This window comes from Ischnura elegans, chromosome 8 (assembly GCF_921293095.1).
Source record: "Ischnura elegans chromosome 8, ioIscEleg1.1, whole genome shotgun sequence".
Classification (NCBI taxonomy): Eukaryota; Metazoa; Arthropoda; class Insecta; order Odonata; family Coenagrionidae; genus Ischnura; species Ischnura elegans.
Window position 1 is genome coordinate 110,351,406 of NC_060253.1, and position 24,094 is coordinate 110,375,499.

Below are 24,094 nucleotides of genomic sequence, written 5' to 3' on the forward strand. Positions count from 1 at the left end.
AAAGAAAGGTAAACATAGAGATATTTGTAAAAAAAGAACTAAAAAAGTGCAAAAGTCATTAGCAGGTTGTTTTATTTAATATCCGTAAATAGCGCTGTGAATTGCTGAGGAATGGAAGAATCCAAATTGAATGCCGTCGAGAACAATTGAGGGCGGGAGCAGAAAGGAGCTCTTTGGGCGATAGCCTATCTCTGCCGCCATCCAGGAGAGCACGCTCGCGCCGCCGAGCAGGCAAGAATGGAAGGGGAAAAAATGGAATGCGAAGAACGACACTCGGAATGCAAAGACGGCGGGCGATTAATTCTGCATCGAGTTGAACGATCATAATCATTTTTTTAATCATCACAGAAAATAAAGAATAGCATTTACACCTCATCTTCAGCTGCTCGCATTATCAAGTAAAACAAACATTGGTCATAAATTTTTTTTCTTCATTACGACAAACATGCATGATACTACATAAAAGGGTTCCAAAAATATTTCAGAATTCGTATTCCCAGACTTTAGTCTGTCTATTCCCTGACGAGATTACTCATTTCCACCTTTTCCGCACTCTCAAAAGGCCAAATATTGTAATGACAGAGGATTCTTCAGTCAGCCTCTAAATATGTTGTCCCCCGTCACGGGAATACATATTAATGGGTGTAATATATTCGCCACTCGCGTCGCTGACTTGCAAAACGCTCCGAATTTCATGGCAAATAACGTCTAATAGGGGATTTTAACCGAATATACATTGGCAATGATGTGGTCTATCAAATTCCTAACTTTTCTATGCCATTACTCACCATTAAAAGTATTGTATCACTAAAAATACCGGAAATGTAATCGTAACCGGTAATGGAGTTACTTTTAATCAGTTATTGCCCATCACTGGACAAATAATCAGGACACATTGCCAAATATAAATGTTCATTCGGAGAATTCATCTAGAGTTTCTGAAAATGTTCAGTTCCACGCTGACGATCGAGTAAACTCATGCCACAATAAGTTTTCATTTTTCTGCTGACGTAGCTCTTGAACTATCGGTCACTTTAGAGAAAGATGTGCGAAGGCTTAAAAGGCTGTTTTTCCCCTTTTTTCTAATTTTCAAGATTTCGGGTTTTGTTTATTTTAATATTTTATTTAATATTTCTGAATTTTTTACACAATGCTGGAGTATATGCTGGAGTTCATAGACATTTAATATTTAAGGGAGTAGAGTATAATTTTAATAAAAATATAAAAAAATATAAATTTAATTTACTTACATTATTTTCAAGAATTAGGGACCCTAAATCATCCTGAAAATGTTTCCGCAATGCAAAAAAGACCGATATATCGACCTACTGGCTAAAGAAGGACTATAGACGATTAAAAATCTTCCATTGAATTTCTTTTTCTCTACTACCGCCTAAAAAGAAGAAAAGAGCTGGCCGCAAAAATTTTACTATATCAATAACGGATGGACCTGGACCCTACCGGGAGCTCCAAATACGGGCGGTTTAGTCCTAGAATACTTTTAAGCACACCAAAATTGACATGACGCCATTGCTTATTTCTTACAGCCCACCAACTTTACCTTCTTTTCTCCCTCTGCCTTATTCCAGGCCAAAACTTAGCACTCATACTGTGAAACATATACGGTTATACAGATTTTCAATTATTAGATTACTTTCAACATATTACAGATTAATTTCAACGTATACACACTATTTTCTTCATTTGTATATCACTCAATCTCTCAGTGACTAAACCCGAAGGTTGGTTTAGATAGGTGAGGGTAGAGCTCACCCCAGACTTAGCCAAAGGCGTGTATATTTCCCAAATTCAAGGTTGGGGATGGAGCTAGTTCCTTTTCCAGGGGAACCCAGAATTTCCGAGAATTTATGTTAGTGGGTTGTCCAAAGGTCCACCTAGGATCAATTCCAAGACCCCTCGATCAGCTGCAAAGCATCCTACCGACTTGCCCACTACGATCCCACTTTATCCATAAGCTCAACAACTAATCCCAAAGAAACGAAACTCTCTTGAACACCAAATGCGTTGAGGGTGGAAAATCTTGGATTTCGCGAGAAAGTGTGGCCTCCTAATTAGTATAAATTCAGCCGAGTATAAAATATGAACTGAAAACACCAACCCCTCGCAGAATAAGTGTCGTTGATGAGGGGAAACTTTGGGTCGGTGGCTTTTGGGGCCGACGCTCCGTGTTTACCCGCTCCAAACTTATTTCTCACTCACCTCCACCCTCGGGCGTGGACACCCCTCCAACGTGTTTACCCGTCCGTCCCTCCAACGGTCGCCGTCTCCATCGCAACCCATCCGAGAATCCCTCTTCCCTGCAATCCGCAACGATCCACGGTAAAGCTCGGAAATGTGTCCTCGAAACGCTTCGAAATGACGTATCTTCATAGTGCGTATGTGCCATGGATCAAAAAGTACCTCATCACGTGAAACGCTACACGAACCACAATCGCTATCATTCAAAATTTGGCTTCCTTTCTCGTGGTACACAATTCCTAGGAATCTTTGCATCGACGGAATTAATGTGCAAGATTGTTAAAGGAAGGTAGAACTTACAAAAGATGAAGCCATTCGCTTGCAACTAAATTACTCTCTCCAACTCACGTACGACCATCCCTTGCCGAGTTTTGCAACGACTTTATTCATATAGCGTGGTAACGTAGTAACATATACATACATAAATGGTAACACTCTTTCTTAGAAAATTGAGTCTCTCTATTACTAGTTTTATAAATACAAATTACTCTCTCCAACACACGAATTAATATTCCATGATAGGATTCCGACATTGGGTAAGGAGAGAAATAGAGTACGGGTGAAACGGCCAATTTAATTCCAACATACCTCGAACGTCTCAGTTGTAACTAGGGTGTTGTGTCACGTGACTTGAGTAAGATTAGCGAAATGGTGCTGTTTATTTTCGCAGCACGCAATATGATGCACGTGAAGCTCAATGACCTTTCATAATTGAGTATAGTTAAAAATATTCGAATACTTAAACTTTTCTCGGGTTTTCGCGCGGGTAAGATACTCGAAGAGCGCCGACGTTTCTGCTTCCGACTCGTTACCCATTCTCGCGGCTACTGAAAGAATATTTGAAGTGACCGTTGAAGCTCTCAGCATAAGGAGGGGCCGGATTGGTCGAGTCCCGATTTTTGTCGCGGAGGACCGTGGACCAGCGAAGACATAGCTCTGGCAAGCATAATTCTTTTTAGAGTTCGATTGGAAGAGTTTGATTACATTCAAATAAATTATTTTTTTTATTTTGACATGTGCTTAATTTTTCCTCGGGGGCTCAGAGATGATTGCATTTCCCATGCCACGCCATACATATCGATGGCTTAGTTCTAATAACTTGTATTTGAAAAATAGCAACTTTTCAGGAGGGCAAAAACACGATTTATTTTTTTAGTTGTATATTATTTTAATTGTAATTAAAAACCAAAAATACATAAAACTGAATAATAGACATACATTTGCAAACAAATTATTGTTTTTTGCTTGAATTTTATTTTTATTATCAGTATTAGCAGTATTACCCCAGGCCGGCAAAATTTTGAGATACGTGTTGTTAGAACTTATCCATCGATATGTTGAGTACACGGGTTTACCAAATATGGCACTATTTACCCATCCTGTACTCTACCAATCTCTAATCTTTTGAAGCTACGTTTACATGGCATGGTAACCTATTGACATGGAGGACATTTTTTTACTTTTCCCTCAAATAATAGGGTACTGAGCATGCATTTTTCTTTATAATTTATTAAAATTTTATTTTTTTCCTTGCTTTTCCTTTAGCAATTAGCGTCAGGAATCTTGGCTAAAAGCATATGGCACTAAGGTGTTCTAATTTCGGTCTGAATGCGAGTAGACTAAGAATAACATACAGCAAGAGAAGATTGAACACATTGATTGCCGCGCATAAGTGTCCATTTGCAGGGAGACTTCTTTGAACCACAGTACCTCATCCCAAACCATCGGAGACGCTGCGCCACCAGCAACCACCAATTCTCGGGCATTTTATCCGAAACAAAAGGACTCTACACATATAGTGAAAGTGTCTGCTCAAGGAAATATCCACACGACATACATGATACTCGGTAAAGGTTAAGGCTCAATCACTTCTCCTCTGAATATGCACGATTTCATTCAATATATTGCAGACAAAGTTCACTTAGAGATGAATACCACCCTTCACTTTATGCTAATATTCGTTTATGGTGCCTTAAGGTTCAATTTCTGCATTATTCAAACTTAGGAGAACAATATCGAATATTCAAAGGAGGCATGGAGATAGAATGGCTACAATGATGATTGCGAGGAAGGTTTTGTATGAACCTAGAAAATTGTCTAACATATACCAATCTGAGTTTTGAGGCTATAGTAATATGACAATAGTCTGTTTCTAACTTAAAAAAATCTAATCGGAATCGGCTAAACGAAGGTAATATTGAAACGTATTTATTTGGGAAATGTTAGCAATTGGAAGTCATTTCGGTCGTTTAGCCCCTAGTTATGAAAGATTTTTTAAATGGTTACAAATTTATGCATAGTTAAAACCATTATGCATTCAAAATAAAATAAAAACGAGAAAATAGGTTACGGAAGTGAATTATCCGTAACTAGTCCTCCAAAAACAAGTACTATTAGATACATAAATTTGAAACGTATTTAAGATAACAATCTAGGAAATCAACATCCTAGGACAATTTTAGTTGAATGTGTGACTGAATGGACTAATTGAATGTTAATATCCGGTAATGGATTTTCTGATTGTAAAATACATTGAGAGCCTAGCAATGGCATCTGTAAGACTGGGAGATGACTGGCTTGTGAAGAAGGCAATTTCAATGGAAGCTGCCATTGTTTAAGCTCAGGCTTGTTCCAAGAAATGTGTGTTTCACCGCAATGTTTATGAAACTCAGAGGGAGACATTCATAAATAGAATATAATAGCACAAAATGGAGTGGAATAGGTGCTTCAATTCAAATTTACTGAGAATAGGAATGATTGTTCTAGATGAAGTACTTTTTAATCACTGGAAAAAATTATAATAGCAATGCTTACCTGCATGCGATGTAATGATAAAGGGATCAAGAGCATAGACATTCCTTAGATGCAATTTAGAATAAAAATAAAACAACTGGCACACAATCAATTTTAAATAGAAAGATAGAAACTATATGGATACAAAATACAGATTCCATTCGGATATCCGGTAGCCTTTCAAGGAGTATATGATCTCTCAGCTCACTGTATTGAATACTTTGTCAAAACGTAGATAACTTTAAACTTAAAGACCAAAAGCTTCAATAATTTTAGACCCAAAAAATAAGGTAAAACATAATTAGCACCCAAAATACACCTGAGTACGTTCAAAATGTGAGACTTAAGCACAAATAATGTATATAGTCCTATTATAGTGCAAGTAGTGAATAATTTTGTTTTCAAAGTGTACCTTGGGATACTAAAAAAATAGAAGTAGCTTAAAATTTGAAACGGCACTATAATGAAGACACTGTGGAGTGACAGACTTATAATACGTACCATAAATAAAATACATATGTTCAGAACTATATATACATTACTAGGAAAAGATGAAATACAATTTTTTGTAATTAAACGTTTCAATGTCTCCTTCAGGTTCACGGACTGTAGGCCTTTACCTTGGAACAATTCGTCGGGATAAGGAGAGTGAATAAAAATATAAAAGGGAAAATTAATTTGAGAATGATCGGTATCATACCCTAACTAAAACATAAGCTACTTTGAGCTCATATGACTATTTTGTTATTTTTCCGCACAATAAACTCAGCTGCCCACATTCCCAAATGTCGACGGTACGGGATGAACAGTGAAAGCAACCAAACGCACTGCAGGCAGATAGAGGGTTGCCTTCCCATCCAATTTTTTCCTCCCTCAAGTGTGATCTTCTCTTAACTCGTGGTCAAGTCGTGCATTTAGCGGCCGCGGCGAATCAAACAGACTCAACCCATTCTGAGAATTTAAAGACGATAGTCGAGTAGTGCGAAAGTTAAAAAAGACCACTCTATGCCCCCTCTTGATAAATGAATGCCTGCCTCACTGGGAATTGTAGTATTGACTGGACTTCACCCCGTTCCTCCAGGCAACGATCGATCACATGTGATTTCATGGATGGAGGCCAGGAGGGATCCGCACGAAATAATCCGCTGCGAAATTCAAGCCCCCATTCGCAAATGAACATTGCGACGGGGAGAGACGACAATCCATGCAATTTTCCCAATGTCTACTTGCTGTGCGCGGAGCATAGAGCCTCTGGTGGTGAGCGAGTGTAAATACAGTACAGCGTATCTATCTTGCTTAAATTTGGGCTATTTCAATTGAAAAATTTAGAACCTTTCAATATTTATATTCTTTCTGGGTACAGTTTCTTGCGACAGCACTTGTTCTCTTATAATTTTGAGGATCTCGTGTGGATCGCCAATTTTGAAACATCCCGAAGAGGATACGTAAGGCGTAAACCATTTACCTCAAGCACTTGCTCAAAAATATTGGTTGTTACATTTTCTAATCGAATTCTGATTCCTGTGGCATATTAGGTATTAATCAATTTACACATTATGTCATGGTATATTCCCATAGTTTTTCTCGCTCGCCACTCTGGGCACTGCTAACCATCCTCAACGCCAAAAGAATCACCCTAGTCACGACTGTATAGACCGTGGAGAGACCATTATTTTTCTTAGTGATAAATGGCGGCAAGGCGGAACGGGGTGGTCAGGGGGAAAAAATCAATGACGGATGCAGGAACCAAATAGAGCAATGGAAATAGATAACGAAGGGATTGTTTGCGGATCGGATGGAAGAATTAAAAAATTAAGGATGAGGGTGTCAAGGTAACAAAGCGACACCCTTTGTAGGGAACGGATCATGGGCACAGAAAAAAAATAGAGCATCAATCCATCACGCTGTTAACAGGATGGGTGCTATCATTCCTCCCAACGCCAATCCAATCCATTTTAAGTGAAATTTAGAAGTTCATCTCCTAGATAATTTTAAAATAAAAATTAATGGCTGAGAAACCGGATTTCAATTGACTTGGCAACAATTATCAGGGAGGAGACTATGAGTATCATTATGTCCCTATTTATTGTATGCCTATATTATGCAGCGGAGAAAGTAAGGATAGAGGTCTTCGAAATGTGGTGCTACAGAAGAATGATGAGGATCAAATGGATCGACCGAGTAAATAATGATGAAGTCCTAAGAAGAGTAGGAGAGGAGAGAAGTCTCATGAAAACCTTAACAAGAAGACGGAAAAACCTTATAAGCCACATCTTGAGGGGGATCGGGTTGGTGTGGTGGCTAGAGTGTTGGCTTCCCACCCGGCGGGCCCGGGTTCAAATCCCGGCAGTGGCAGAGAATTTTCGGAGACTGCCCGATCCCTGCTTGAATGTTGTGCGGAGGACATTTCAAGCGCAACACTCCGTCCGTCGGATGGGACGTAAAGCCGTGGTCCCCTTGGCGCCTTTCGTTAAGAGCAGGCTAATGCCGACGCCGGGTTTCTCTCCACCCTTCCTTACCTACCCTTCCCTCACGGCGCAAATGACCTAAGCTGTCGGACGCCTCCTCCAAATACCATACCGTACCATACCACATCTTGAGACATGATGGCCAGATGAATACAATCGCCGAGGGACAAGTAGATTGCAAGACCGGAAAAGGAAGACCTCGTACGAAATATATGGGACAAGTAAAGAGGGATGTGAAAGAGAAGAAATACGAGGGTGTTGAAAGATTGGCTGACAGGAGAATCGAGTGGAGGTCTGCGTCATACCAATCCAAGGATTGCTGAACAGTGATGATGATTACATATCTGCCCGGGGGCGTGGTAACAGCTCCTCCTTTTTTCCCATTCACCTCCAGCCTTGGCCACACGCTGAGCTCAACTCCGCCGTGTCTGTGCATGGCGTCGTCGCATCAACGGGAGCCCTTTTCCGCCGTGCCTTGTCAAAAGCACGCGGGCGGATCAGGAAAACACCGCTAACATCCTCAATCGGACATACCTTCCCATCGCCCCACGCCTCAGGTCATAAATCACTCCCTCCCCGCTCTGTAAGAGTAAATCAACGCGCAAAGATGCTTAAGAAGATGCATCATTCTCGCTCCACTGGTGTTTTTAACGTGGCATATAACATGTCTAAAACATATGATGTCATCTTGATGTTGACAGATATGTTGAGACAGACATGTTGACAGACCCTTGTGCTACTTTGCGCCTCAAATTTTATTAAATTTTGCACAGTTTTCTCTCTTATGTACACATCAATATGGAGGATGTCGTTAACCTATCAATAGAAAAATGTTCTGTTTCTTGAATACCACATTGCCCTTCCAAATTGCTTTTAACTTGTAGCGAAGGGTTGCATACCTACAACTTGCAAAGAAATCGCAAGGAGAAAATTCAAAGGGGCACATCGCCACATCGCCGAAAATCGACCGAAATTTTTGAATTCGTAATACTTTAATCTTTGAATCTTATCAAATCATCCATTAATCATATTTCTCAATTAAACACCATTAAATTAAGTCAATGCGTGCTTCTTATGCCCATACACCCGTAGCTACGACGCCTGGTTAGAATACGCTTTGATAAACTCCCAGTTTTTCATTATTATGGCATATTGTAAACTGTATAATTAATCGCAAAAAGTCAATCGCGTTGTCGTGTTTTAATCAAATGAATACGATTTGACAAATGTGGACGAAACGGGCGGTGGACGAAGGAGCAATCACCCTCCTCGTCGATTATTTATTTATTTATTTATTTCCCATTTCCCCGTAAACAGCACTTTGCGGCCTTTATAACGGGTTTTTCAACATCAACAACTTACAATACAAACATCCATGCCCTGGTTAGGGATCACCTACCCAGGCGGGATTCGAACCCGCGACCTACGGACTGGCAGGCGAGGATTTTACCCCACCGCCACCGAGGCCGGCGATATATCGTTTAGTTGACCTATATTCTTTTGTTTTTAATTTGGGAAAATGTTTTCAAAGGTCTACCCTGCATAGAATAAAATATAATTACTTTCTTCCACACTTTATTTTAAATTGCACGACCCGGGTTTCAGCATCTACTGCTATCATCAGGTTAGATGCTGAAACCCGGTTCGTGCTATTTAAAATAAAGTGTGTAATAGAACAAAGTAATTTTATTTTATTCTATAATGACGCAATTCCACAAGGTAACGCCTGAGACCTTGTCCTACGCCTTCCCTGCAGTTTCCAAAAATTTCAAGGTGAAGACCAAAGGTTTCCAGCGAGTAATTTGATGCGAAGAAAGAGGAAATACAACCGGTTGAGACGGTATACTCGGTACACTCTCACCCAAGACCTATTCAGTGATTTCTCAATGACCTCCACATGCAATCGTTCTTATAATTCTCTCCACTCATGAGCATTTTAAGGATTGAACCTTTTACTCTTTTATATATTTATTTATATTGATTTACACACGATCGGATGGACCAGGGCGTAAATCCCCGCCGTACAGTGGGCTGAAATTGAATGCAGCTCGCCAAAACCTCGAAAATGGCTTTTTGAGAATGGAGGTTGAAACTTTTCCCAGCTGTTGTCAAATAATTAGGGTATGTTTTCCTCAGGTGACTTCTTTTAACAAAATAAGTGGCCTCAATTTTGAACGTATATTTCGCTAAAATTCCCCGTTTTATTTTTTTTTCGAAATTCAGCATATTAAAACTCAGAGCACACCTATGCAGCTAGGCGATGAAACCAAAACTTCAAAATGTTATTAAACGGTTTGTCATTGCTAATTCTCATCAACTTTCACGAATTGGTTTTCGTGAAGGCCAAGGGCCTGTAAATGAATAGTGCATTTGTGTACCCGACTATCTTGTAAGCGAGTGCTCTTTAAATTCAAGAGCTTAACTTCCGGAATACATGCTAATATAATATAAGTATGGACATGAAGTGCTTCCTCAAAAAAGGCCTCATGAGTTTTTTTATTATACTTATGAATTTTGGGTTGCATAGTCATAAGGAATAAAGAAATTTGGAGAAATCTTTAAGTGTTGAAAGACTAAGATTTTAAGGTAGATGAGAATACAATCGTGAACATGTTTAGTTAGGCATCAAATTATAAATTGAACTACTTTTTTATTTTGAATCATAAAAATAAATCTCGTAATTATTTTTTTCACTTTTTTAAGGGAGTAATACGTCTTTCTAAGCACCTTGACAAAGTGCCTGCCTCGCCGTCTCTGTCCTTGAGACACCAATTCGCCACGATTGTACATTTTTTTTCTTTTTTCTCGATCCTTTTAAAAAAATAATCCTTCGACAATAAATACACTATTTATTCTTTCATCCCTAATTCCATCCACTTAATGATAACCAGAACATCCGTGAGGTTATTTCCCCAACACCCTCTCTACCATAATACGTATTTATCCATTTTAGTGGACCTCTTCTCTTTCAAACCAAGTTTTATCGAGCCATTCAGCAGAAGTGGAGTTTTGGAGAAATTTTCTCTGGCATCGAAAAATCATCCATCGATTCCCCATTGAATATCACATTCTTTTTTTACAAAAGTATACTCGACCATGCTATTCCCATTTTACTCTCGCCTATATCGAAGAATTTATCATTTTACCTTGCGAAAGCGATTCCCTCTCATACGCCTTCGCACTTTTCTTTTCTCCTGCAATCAATATCTATTCGACAGTGCCCTGATGCACTTCCAATCACAATTTTAATTTAGTTTCTCAATTTTCCTATAAGATCTCCAGCCCAGCAGTCTCTTCTGAATTTTATTCATCACTGTGACAAATGATTGAAAATGTTAATAAACAAAAACGAAATTCGATTCAAAGGTGTATGCAACATATTGAAACCTCACCACATTTCCAGGTCCAACAAAAACGATAAAACAAGAGAGAAAATTTTGCTGAACGGATGTGCATAGGAACTCATTTTTCCCCCGAGCAATAAAGGACTCTAACAGATACTACGCATGACTTAGTAGTCACGTATCTCCTTCGCGAATTGATTTTTATTTTTATTTAATTTTTTTACTATCGGCTGGTGTCCTAAATACGCCAATTGAGTCGGGGTGGTATGCAGGAGAATGTCGATGAAATACGCTAATTCTGCGCTCGTCCACGCCGGAAACTCCACGTAAGCGTGTGTAGTAATTCAATGTAAATAACCCTTCCTCTGTTGTGTAGTCTATCATTGTGCTGCATGAAAAATCACATTTGTTCGCATTCACACCCACGGCTGTAAAGTTATGTACGACGAGAATGCATTTCGCCATGAAAAAATATTTGACTTACCAGGGATCGGGATCTCCTGATTGCCTATAAAATATGCTATCAATTACACTACGTACACCAATCTCAGACCGGGCTATACCGAACAAGATTTGGCGTCCCCAGTCCATTCAATACCACAGCATATAGAGGGAGTGCTGACTGAGCGACAACCGGAGAACAAGTAAACCTTCCTTTGTCGCTACCACGCGACGCATGTATTTCAAAGCTCTGGAAGTAACTTCACACGCACTCACCTACACGGATGCTAAATTATATATGATATGCACCATGGCTCAAGCCTAATATCTTTTCATGGCGTATATCATCCTTGCTGGGCATCAATGGAAAGATTAAATAAATACATCAAAATTATTCTCGCTGTCAATTGATTAAATATTTATGCACTTGTGTAATATTTCAACTCCTGCCGCGTGAACGGTGGTGAAATATATATGAATTTTCATTGAAAAAAATTCCCCTGGACCGGGAATCAAACCACGGACCGGACTTTGACTTTCCGGAGTCTTATACTTTTACTGCCAGGAAAGCTAAAGGTCCGTGGTTCGACTTCCAGTTCCGGGGAATTTTTTCTCACGGCAAATCATCTATATGATACACTAGATATGCGTCGCTTTCTAGATGTTTAAATTTCCTCATGGCCCTGCTGTCGCATCAACTCCGAATCCGAATCAAGGGCTGTTTTTCTTTCCCCCGCCAAAAGTCATCCTGAATGCATAATACATGTCGTATTTTCAGTCCTTTCATTAGAAGTCCATTAAGAGGGCGTGAATCTCGCTCATTTCATGGGTTCTTCATCGAATCGAACATAACTAAGTGCTGAAGTTCTCCGAATGCGTATCTCTCAAGAAATAAATCTGAGAAAGTTGAATATCCTAATTTACCGGGATTAGGGAGAAAACATTTCTTTCCAGTTTCTATTCAACAACTACAACTCAAATTCATTTCGACACAGATCTACCTCGGTAAATGAATACTTTCAGACAGAACGTCAATTTTGCGATAAATATTTCTTAATTTTTTATAAGTATTTCATTATTAACTTACTCCTTTCATTTTTAACTCCTACATTACTAATAAGCTCTTTTGCCGACAGAATTTAACTAAAGAATTATATCCAACATCAATATTTCTCGGAAGTCGATAATTTTTGTGCAGAATTATTTCTCTCTCGTTTATAATGAAATTTTAAACGGAAAGCGACGACGAACGCTTGTTTTATTGATGAAGTTGCCTGTTAATTTTGCTGTAAAGGGATTTTTTTCGTTGAAATCGCAATTTCGATTGTGCATCAAATGTAGTTAAATCTAATCACCTCCCGTGAAAAAATAATAGAGGGGAGAAAATATATTCCGCTCGTTTAAAATCTAGGTCATTTGCTCATCCATTAGTTCACTGAGGCACTTTATTGCCTGGACTAAATTTGTTAGCCAAAATCGATATAAGTGATGCAGCGCTATGCAAATTAAAAATAGTTCCATAAGCCCATAAAGCTATCGTTGAGGATTTCTTTTTTGCCGAACGGATAGGCATAGGAATTTGCTATTTTCCCAAAAAATAAAGTTAGTATGCTAAGCAGAACTAAGCACGTCATTTTCTTAAATTTTTTTGTTTACTTATGGTGTCCCAAACCACCATAGAGGGTTAGTGTGTAGAATGTGTAGACGGCGAATACCTTCCAACAGCACTTGCCGGATGAAGCTATAGCATGACTGCAGCAAAAAGGCAGAAACATTATCAAGGAAAATAAATTAGCAATAACAAATAACGGTACACGAATATTTAGTTTACAATTAAGAAATATGCCTAACCTATGGCGTAAGATTTATTCAAAGCCCTAGAACCTGAAGAAGAATTTTTTTCATGCCAGTGGGTCGAATATATCTGTCGAATTCATCTCGGTATAGCTATCTTTGTTACGAATAGACGCAATTTTCACCACACATTCTTATCATTGAACAACTAATGCTTAAGTTGTACGTGATCGAACCAATTCATAAGAATATTTACTAACCAAAAAGGGCTAATTTTCATGGGAATTATAATATTTACAGTGAAAAACCTTGCAACTCGAATTTTGCTAACTTCAAACCATTAGTTTCGTCCAGATTTTACAAGCACCATTTTCACGTAAAAATAATGATTCCTGTCAATTTCACCTCTGTTTATCTTCAGAACCATTTTTCGACAATTTAGCTTGTCACTATTAACATAAATATTAACATCAAGGTAAAGGGGCATTGATAATGGCGAACTAAAGATTCAAAACTTTGGCGGGAAAATAAAAAAGTGTGTAATTCACTAAAAGTATCATTTTTTTGTGAAAATTAATGAAATCCACAAAGGGGATCCATCAGTATCTCCTGATATTTCATAAGCAAGTTCTATTTTAACTACTACAAGGGTTATATTAGGTTTTCGGCGGTACATTTGGTCAATAACCTTGGCCTATCTATTTTTCCATAATGAATAACTTTTGCCTTAACGGTTTAAGACCTCTTATTCTTCACTCTGTCTATGGGTCCAGTACAATTTCTTCCCCTCTTAAGCCACCAAATACTTCGACATAAAAAATTACTGAGAGGCAATGCCATGTAAGACGATCAAAGCCAACTGACTAAAAACATAAGGTCTGATTCTTTTTGCCTTCTTAAGCTCATCCGGCCTTCACATCGACTATTATCTGCTCCAATAAAGCCCACGACAACGGATTTTCCTTCCAATTTTATTCGCCAAGATTTACCCGAAAGCGGAAAGAAGTTGAGTATTGATTCTGTGTCCGATCATTTTGCCTTCCTCGAGGCGTGAGAAAAGACAGACTTGGCAAAGATAGCAGCCAAACTTCCCCCCCAACGCTGCTTTCTCTCTGAAAATTTCCTCTGCCAGTGGCTCTGGGACAAAGTTCTGTATTTTTTTAACTCCCCGGCAGATACGGTCATTTTTATTTTTCCCACTAACCTGAATGGCGAAAGGATCTATTATATTTTTTCAAGCTGCAAGAAAGGGCCTCGGCCGAGTATACGGGATGTATAGCGTTGTGGTGCTGAATAGGAAGTTGTGATATCATTTTATTTTCGTCCTATTTTTAGCGTTCCCAACTCGTGTTCTCCAAGATTCATACTCCGACCAAAAATATAAAAAAACACTTAATAATAAGTTCTCCGCGGAGAGGGGGTGTTACTAAAACGGGTGTCGGAAGGAGCTCGACGCAACAGGAACTCCACGGAATAAAGGGAATCGCGCGACTTCAGAACTTTTTCGTTGCCGAGTTATATAACGCGCGAAGGACTGTTTTTTTTATTCACACCCTTATTGCGCCAGGGAAAGAGCATACTGCGGAAGAAACGACTCTTCTCCGAGAACAGCTTGCGTCGACGCGCGCCAATATATGCGTTACTAGTCCAGTCATTGAAGTTGAAAATCAGCTGTTACCTCCGAATTCTTTGAAGCTAAACCGAACGATAATGGCAGCCAACAAGGACAACTTACAGGACTAAATAACCAAAATTGAAATAGAGTCTGAGGAATGCAGTATGAAAATAAATATGAAGAAAACCAAGATAACTGTTTGCGGAAGAGAAAAAACTGTGAACGACATCTGCCCTCAAGGAGAGAGCCAGGAGTAAGTGGAAACATTCGTCTACCTAGGGAGCAACATTATATGGGATGTTAGAAGCACCACAGATATCTAGCGTCGAATAGCCAAAGCTAAGGCTGAGTTCATGGCAAAGAGTCTGCTGTTATGCTCGAATAGCATGAGACTGGAGACAAGGGGACAGTACGTTGAAGCACTCGCGTGGGCAGTGGCAGTAAGTATATAGTTGAGAAGATGGGACAATTGGACAAAATGATCAGAAGAGGATAGATGACTTTTAGGATTGATGCTGGATGTAAAATGTATGGATAGGGTGAGAAAAGAGAAATTATACAGAGGAATAGGAGAAAAAAAGGACAAGAAGAAGAACATGGCGGATTTCCCATTTAATGAGCCACAACAGTCCAGAGGGAAACATAATGGAAGGAAAAATAGACGTAATAGTCCCCAGATGAAGATCAAGGGGCAAATGCGAAGGACGGATCAAGAAGGATATGGGCAAGAAGAGCCTCAGGGAGGCAGAAGAACTATCAAGGGAGAGATAGAGAGAAATGGAGGGATGCAGTAGGGCGGGGGATGGTATCTCGTTAATCGAAGCAAGAGCAAGGCGAAGCACTGATCGAGAAATGGCGATTGTTTAGACAAAGATTGTTGTTGCCCGAAATCAAAGAAGTGGCCAAGTTCCAAGATGTCCAAAAACGTCGTCTCGTTTGTATGGAATGAAATATCTCTGGTAAAAATATTACACACAACCGTGCCCAAAAACTGATGTAGACAGTGGCTCAGAGGGAGGAAGGCATTGAGGAGGCGGAAATGACGTCAACATGAAAGAGAATAGTTCGGATTGCATAACTAACGTGCATTATTCCTCGGCTACTTGTCAGCGCTTTCCAGTTTCGCCAATACACATTCGAATTGCTGAGCAGTCCCCCTTCCAACAACATCCTCCATAAACACAACAGTAAAAACAACGCGCTCATAGAAAGTACCCAAAATGAAACGATGGATTCATGAGGCCAAGTTTATCCGCTACTGCTGACTGAAATAACGTGTTTGGGACATTTAAAAACTTCATTCAGAAACAATTTATTAATATCTCCACCTACATATTCATCTGCAAACCGCCACAAAAGGCGAATGGCGGAGGTGTTAGCACTTAAAAGGGCAATTCTCTAACGAAGCTCCGAATAGCATTTATTATATTCCTGTGATATTCGGGGGGAAAACGAATTCCCATGCATATCCGTTCGGCAAAATATATCTCTTAATTTATCGTTGCCGTCGGTCCTTGAAATATAATGGGCTTCATATATGATGTTCTCCTTGTCGCTCTGAAAGATATCTATCCTCAATTGCTCAAGCAATCTGTACGTCTAATCTCTAAAGACGCCAAGCCTAATTAGTTTGACATCTGTGTAACGGTTTCCATACGCAAGCAGAAGTTTATGATGACTCGCGCAGCTTCCCATTGTACTTTATTAAGTTCAAGAATTAGGTCTTTTTGCACCGAATCCCATGTGCTCGTTGCATATTCAAGTTTTGGTCGGATGAGTACGAAATGGTTCTTCTCTTTTACTTTTATATCCAAAAGTCTTCCCACATTACGCTTGATGAATCCCAACTTCTTCAGGGCTTTACCACAAACATTTCTAATCTGTATTCCCTACGATAGGTTCGAATTTATGGTCACACACAAATACCTCACTTCCTCTGTTACCTGTGTTATGACACCATCCACAACATATAATTGGGGATAGTTGGACGACCTCCGCAAGAAATGTACCACCATACATTTTCTCATTGTCAGGTTAAGTTCGTGGCCCCGCTCTTAACCCGCTCATCTAACATTATTTCCAATTCGAAGCAAGTAAATACGTGAATCGGAAGTATTTAGTATCCTAGTATGTTTCCTGTATTAAGTAGCTATTCTTCGAATTGATTTCGCAATAGAGGAGAAGGTTGGCCTAGCGGGGTGATGGCCGTGAGAAGTCGATAGCGGCGTCGCATCGCAGAAGAGAGGGTACTTACTTTATCCCCAACGCACGCGGTGGTCGGGGGGATGGTTCCTGGCTAAATCGAAGCGACGGGCGGAACGCTGATTGATGCATGGCGATAGACGAGACGGAGGGAGGGGTGGGTGGGGCGGAGGGGGTTTGGATTCTTCGCCCTCTGGAGGGGGTGGGGGGATGAATTTTTGAATGAACGGACTCAATGCGTACAAATGGAAGGGAAGAACGCTTCAGGCATCCTCCCGATGAAAATAGATGATCTGCTTTTACGTTTTATATCCCTACTCTTCCAGAAAATTTAAGGAGCAGATAGTCTGTCCCACAACTCGAAAGAGATTGGATCAAGGAGAGTTTATTTTATCGAAAACCGTTTCCTTAAACTTTGGCTTCCTATTTTCATTCATTTACTGTGCACCATTCCGCAATAAGTGAAATGCGCCACGAAAGCATATTGGGTAAGTAATTTGCGTGAATACATTCCGCTCCATTTTTTATAATTTTCATGTGTATAATGCATAAAGTAACATTAAATTTGAAAATTTAGCCTTAATTCCGAAATACGCTTGGCTTAAAATAAAAGGGATTCTTTTAACCACGAGTTGCACTGAAGAAATAATACAAAGACCGCATTCAAATATTTTATAGGACTCGAAGCGAATCACAGGCCACCTTCCTAACTACCCAGACAGCCAACAAGGTGCTGAACAGGAAAGCTGATCAACTTATTGACTGATGTTATTAAATGGGGGTTGAATTCCCACAGGGTGCGCATGAAAAAACTTACTTAATGATTGCAAATGCCGAATTTTTTGTTATTTGGATCGGAACAGTGTATTTAGAAGAACAAAATATTAATAGCAAGAAAAATTTTTAGATGGTCTGTTTAGAAAAAATTCTAATTGTTTGAACATAAATTTCATTGCCACGTCTTGCAACATAACCGATGTCGCAGGGGTGCCACTGAATGCATCCCCCAGACAATTTATCCACCGGCGCCCACGGTGAGGGGCAAGATTCAAGAAATGTTGCCCTCAAAGCAACTTCCAAAGTGAGTTAATTTTTCAATGAAAAATATATTCATATCCAGTTATGTAACTCGTGGATTCAATAACAATTTTAGAGCAAAGTAATCGATCTATTTACATGAGTACTTGGAATATCATAAAACAAAATCAATTGTGCTAACATCTGCATCTAAAGGAAGACGCTGATTAAAGAAAAACACATTATTTATTAAATATGAACAAGAATAAATCAGCCACTAATAATCCACCACGTACTGAATAATCCACGATTTCGTACCATGCCATGCCCAGCATCCTCAAAAGATGTATAGAAAATTAAACAAGAACAATCAAGTAACCCACCCACACACCAGATACACATTAATGACGAACTCCAGGATACAATAGTAGAATAGCCATAATATTACCCAAAGGTTGCTCCCTCTCCCGAAATATTTAAAGTAACTAGTGAACGATCCCATTATTCCAACTATTCCAAACGTCAACGTTCAACCTAAGTTAATTTTTTACGACGTTTTCCTCAGCTTCACTTGGTATTTCCATGGTACGATGTTAATCGATTAATAAGTAACTTCTCGGTAATAAAGAACTTTGAAACTTTAAATAAAGATCATTTCCCGATAGCAATGCTTTATATAGGCGCTGGTCTATCCGATCAATATTTCTCGATTTTCAGCAAAATAAAATAAATATGCACTGAAAAGTAGAGGCTTTCACGTTGTAGAAACCCATCTTACTGATTTGTGAATGAAAAACTTTGCTGTTTCTACAATTTGGAACTTTATTTTCCTCACTAGTTTCGATACACTGTAACATATTCATAGGACTAGCTAGTCCTATGAATATGATACAGTGTAGTCCTATGAATATGATACAGTGTATCGAAACTAGTCAGGAAAATAGAGTTCCAAATTGTAGAAACAGCAAAGTTTTTCATTCACAAATCAGTAAAATAAATATGGTGATTAGTTGCAAACATTGCCACAAAATTAGTGTTTCGCTGGCATTAAGCCTCTCAAATTCATTATGCCCACTCTTCCCCTCCATATAAATGTTTTAACTAATAAGCATGGTAAACTCATTTTTGTAATTTTAAAACTGTAAAACATCGAAAAATTATAAATTATTTTACACATTTATGTAAGTTAATAATAAAGTCTGTTTTCAATATTTCCAGCATTCTTTTTTCTTTAAAGAAATATTTAAAATTAATTTCGAATTGACCTACCAAGCAATATAAATAGACCTACCTCACGAAAAATAAATATTTTCAGTGCTCACAGGTCAATTTTTTTTATTTTCTCACTTGTTCCTTTTTACGAAATAAGCCATTTTGCGACTTTTTCTCATCCTGTGACTCGTTCCTTTTAAAAGAAAACGAGTTGTTATAGACTCTTACGAGTATACGGCTCCAAGGATAGGGTAAAAATTGCGCGGAAGCTTAGAAAATCCGATTTTAAAAGCATGTGCTAACGGTCTAAGAGAAATCTAATTCCCGCTCGACTGCATTAGCTTCTATCCCCTCTATAAATCCTTACAGCAGAACGCGAGGAATTTTTTCAATGGCGCTCGCCTATCCCAGCGGGAATGCGGATCGGAGAAAAGATCCCCTTGATGCCCAATTCCTCTCTCTTTAAGAGATTCTGGGGCGGAAATTCCCTCTGCTATCCCAATGACCTTCACGACTACCGCGCTCCGATCATGAAGGAAGGAGAGACAGGGAAGAATCCACTGGGCAAGGAAGAAGGCGGTCATTCCAAGATGCCGAAACTAGTTGTTTCAAATAAAGTAATTACTCATCATAATCATTCGTCAAAATCCTAAGATTAGTTTGACGCAGCTCTCCATCGCTCTCTCCAATCCGCTAGCCTTTTCATAGCGACGCATTTCTTCTCTTTGACATCTTTTATAACGCTGTCCTTCGTAACTCGTTCGGGACCGTCCCTTACCCTTCTTCCCTTCCACCTGTCCTTCAACGATTGATTTCATCAGGCCAAAAGAAATGAAAGAATTACTACCGTGATGAATTGCCATTTACATATAATGAGACGGTATTTGAGGTGACTTTAATATCTTTTTCATCCCCGACCTCAAGAACGTAATCACCCCTCTCCTATATTGATAGAAATCACCCTCCCACATGGTTCCCACCTATACATTGATAGATGTGATAAATTAAGAGAGATGTTTTGCCGAACGGATAGATATGCGATTTCGTTTTTCCCCCGAACCATAAAGGACTTTAATAAACGCTAGTCCCAACTTGGTTTGAGCACTTAATTTTTTTTTTTTTTTTTAGCTGTAAACGGCTGGTGTCCTAACACCCCCTGCCACACGCCTTTTAGGCGGCTTGCGGGGTATTATGTAGATGTAGATACATACCTCTGCAGAACTAAATCCTTTGCCTCATCTCTTGAGAATGGCGCCGAGGAACTTAAAACCCGTCGAGCTCAATTGAAATGTGTCGAAATGCACAAATTTTATTTTTCAATTCGGTTAGAATGATCTTCTACGAATATGAATCGCTAATAATTAAATAGATTAGAAACAGCAGTTTCTTTGAAACGGCTTAAGATGAGGGGTACTCAGACAAACCCGAAATCTCACTCCATTAATAGGATTCGGTTGATGGAAGATAAGTTGGTAACGGTCAAATTGAAGTGCCTCTCATTTCTTTGTTTTCTCATAAAAAAACGCGACAGCTATTACCCATCGTAATATTGTAACATGTTTAGTTACTTCCACAGATTTATAAGACTCGACCGCTTTCGGCTTTTAGGCCACCTTTAAGGGCATGATACTCAGATAGTAGCCTTTATATATGAATCCTATGATAAGTTTGTAAGGAGGGAGGGAAGGTTACGCGAATTAAGACGGAAAAGGTGAAGTTGTTGAGGAGGTGGTTTTGTGTTGGGTGTATTTAACGGATTTCCAGGGCATCCAACCCCTCTTCCCTTTCTCTGCAAGGTGGAGAATTTCCGGAATTTCAAAGCTGCTCCAATCCAGCTGCATGACTCAACGACTTAACCTTTTCCAACCCATACCCCTTATTGCAATGTAATTAACCGCTGGACCCGCTAAGTCGATCAAATGCATCCATGCTTTTTTTTCCTTTTCTGGTTTGGGGTTGTTGGTCTTTGAGTTCCTTTTCGGCATCTAACTAGTTTTAACCAGATTCATGCATATTTGTCCACTCAATTATTTTGTATCTTTTTCATGGCTGGTGTCCACTTGCATGGATCAATGCATGATAGGTGAGAGGTCACACCGCTTATTAGCAAATACATGTGTTATGGCCTTTTTTATACGACTATAGTATTTCATGCAGAATTTAGATGCATGCTCATTCCCTGCCAATGACAGATTTTGCCCTAATTGGTGACGTCACTTGAGTTTCAGCTCATTGAATCGTTCACCGAAAACCGCTCAATGAGGGAGGGCTTTGCTCACTAGAGAGTCAACGACGGTGAACCACGCGAAGACGAGGATGAGCTGAGATGGGTTGACCCGCTTGGCTTGAGCGCGTGACGTCATCAAATTATATGCGGAAGGGATTAGGCCGTCAATTTTTCGCTGAGAATAACTAGCATTGATACTTTCGAGTTGTGATCGAAAAACGGAAAAAATCAATGTCTCTTTGATAAAACCTATCGCACAATCGACAATAAAAGAATTTGTCAAAGAGCCCTTTAGTTTTACTTTTTAATAAATAGTGATTGCTTGCCCCAGAGGTTCCGTACCAGGGTTATTGCACATTATCTCAACAAGCGTTCGTCCCAGAGTCTCGGATTTTAATGATATTTCCGGTGTGGGTTCATAATCAACTAAAAATTAATGCCCCGAAACCGTTTTGCGAAAACTTTTGTGTGTTTTAAGTTAAATTCAATTTTTTCACAAGTTTTTGGCCAATTACAACATAATGCACATTTAAAAAAATTATTAATATTTTTTAATCATCAAATACAACATTGTTGAGGTAGGTTATTTAGTTATTCCTTCACAAATTTAATTTCTCTCGCAATGTCTCAATTTTTACATGTGCATAACTAACATTACCTCTAATTCATGTCAACACGACAAGTTTCCAAAGAAATGGATGGACCTGTATGATACAATACATATTTTTGGCAAAAATGCGAAAATATTACTATGCGTCCAAATTCTATTTTTTTCGCAAAGCGGTCGCGGGTATTGAGTTGGGTGAACACAGAAATTATCACCACACAGCGACATTACCACTTCCATTGCTCATTTCTGTGAAAGATGTGATCTCAGAGTAGACTCAACGGTCTTTTAATTTTCTAAGGCTTGAAAAAGTTATTTCAGCGTGAAAGTGAATGTAACGTTAGAAGGAATGTGATCTCACTATTAGGGGATTACTACCCCGCGGAAAATCCCAGGGGCTGGTCTACCCCAAAAACCCCAATACCCCCTTCAGCTTCCGTCTCGTCTCTTCATCCCCATTCCCTCTCAATCCGATCCGCAGACGTGGAATTAAGCCACTACCCCAAAACCCCATCTCGCATTCATCCCTCCCTGCCAAACAAGCGCCCCTGGAAATAACTAGATGTTTTAAACGTATCAAGAAATACGTTGGTTCATTCGGACATATTTGAAAAAAGATTACAAAAAAACTTTTCAACCTTCCAAAATCGTTTCATTCCTTAAGTTCATTGATGGCACATTTCATAGTGCATCGTATTAATCCCAAAAGAAATTATAATATTTTTAATGGCCTTTACATGTAATTAGCATTACATGTAGTATATTAATTTCTTCTTAAGTTTCTCGATTATCCCAGTAGTCCTGAATATTTACGTGTTCCAATCCACTGACAATGATGTTGACATGTGATATTAGTCTAATTGAAAATTACCGAATAATGTCACATTTAAACTTTAATATTTCCAAGTGGTAAATCACTTGAAATGACAATATGTAAATGCATATTTCTAAGGACTGATATGAACCAAATACTCAGAAAACATACCATTACCAGGTAAAATATGAAAAAAGACAGAATTTACATAGCATAAAAGACGCTGTGTAGGAAAAAACGTCTTTATTTTCTTGACATTAGAATACGTTCACAGAAAAAAAATCTTTCAGCCTCAGCCACAGATCTTCTCTATTCACGGGTGCACACTTCTCTACGAAAAGCTTAACGCTCAATAAAGTATATCCAGCAGCAATATAGCATCAAACTTGCAAATATAGCAAATGAACACACAGCACAACAACAATTTATGACATAAATATTCAGCATCGCATAAATATCGAATTGAGCGTGATAATATAGCGCTTGGCAGCAAACTGAAGGGTCCCGGATTCAAATCCAAATTAACTTCGATAACTCGCAATTAAAACTTCGAAGTGCGAGGGGGCGTATGGAAGGGAATAGGCCCTACCACATGTCACGATGTTCACATTACTGCGCCCTAATCTGCAGACCTCTACCATCACCTACCCAAACAAACCTTTAGATTGAATCCCTGAGATAGTGATCAAAACAGCAGCATTATTTCACCAACGCCATTAAAATATTGGCGTAACAACTCGAAATATGGGAGCGTAAGTAATGCTTTCTATGGATATGAATAAGGATATCTTTATATCCGAGATTAATAGACTTGGTCAGCGTTTCACCAACTAGGTGCCAGATGGAAGTTAATGTGCCGCTCTTAAGGAAAGGGCTTTGAATGCCATCAACTTTATGTCAACCTGGTCTTAGTGACCCCGAAGGACCACTTTGGTTTTCCTTCACTTGTTGCTCCAATGAGAAGGCTCGGTTTTAATTATTCATTCAAAGTATTTCGTCTTAATACGGATGGATAAGAATTTTTATCAGATGGATCTTTGAGATGGATGGCATGATGAATTAGATGGATGGATAAGATTTTTTTAAACGAACTTCGTCAATTTTTTTTATCCATTCCAACCTTATTTCAATCTCTGTTTTCAATGTCTCCATACTTCTTTTCCAATTAAACTTCCATTGTCTAACAATCATGATTTTAGTTGAAAATTCTCACCCTTGTCATAAATAAACTACAGAATATTTCATTTACAAATGTAGCAACAATGATTATAAAGAAATTTCAAGAAATATACACTGGCAGA